Source organism: Myotis davidii, unplaced genomic scaffold (genome assembly GCF_000327345.1).
Source record: "Myotis davidii unplaced genomic scaffold, ASM32734v1 scaffold2707, whole genome shotgun sequence".
Classification (NCBI taxonomy): domain Eukaryota; kingdom Metazoa; phylum Chordata; class Mammalia; order Chiroptera; family Vespertilionidae; genus Myotis; species Myotis davidii.
The window spans coordinates 190,505-190,934 of NW_006297818.1; positions in this window are offsets into that span (position 1 = coordinate 190,505).

Genomic DNA, 430 nt, shown 5'->3' on the forward strand with positions numbered 1-430 from the left:
GCCACATCGGCCGGGGCTATTTTATTTTTTAAAATATAATTTTGTTGATGTCAGAGAGGAAAAGAGAGGGGGGCAGAGAGAGAAACATCCATGATGAGAGAGAATCATGGATCGGCTGCCTCCTGCATGCCCCCCACTGGGGATCGAACCCGTAACCTCTCGGTTCCCGGGTTGATGCTAACCGCTGAGCCACACAGGCCGGCCCTGCTAAAGAAGTCTTAGTCCAGGTCCCGGTGCCTTAATCGAACCCGTAACCTCTCGGTTCCCGGGGTGATGCTAACCACTGAGCCACACAGGCCGGCCCCGCTAAAGAAGTCTTAGTCCAGGTCCCGGTGCCTTTGAAACCAGCAGGAACCCGGTCCCGATGAGGTCAGAACTGTGGCCGCACGTACCTGGGGGGGCAGTCCCGGCGGGGGCAGGGCTGCGAGCG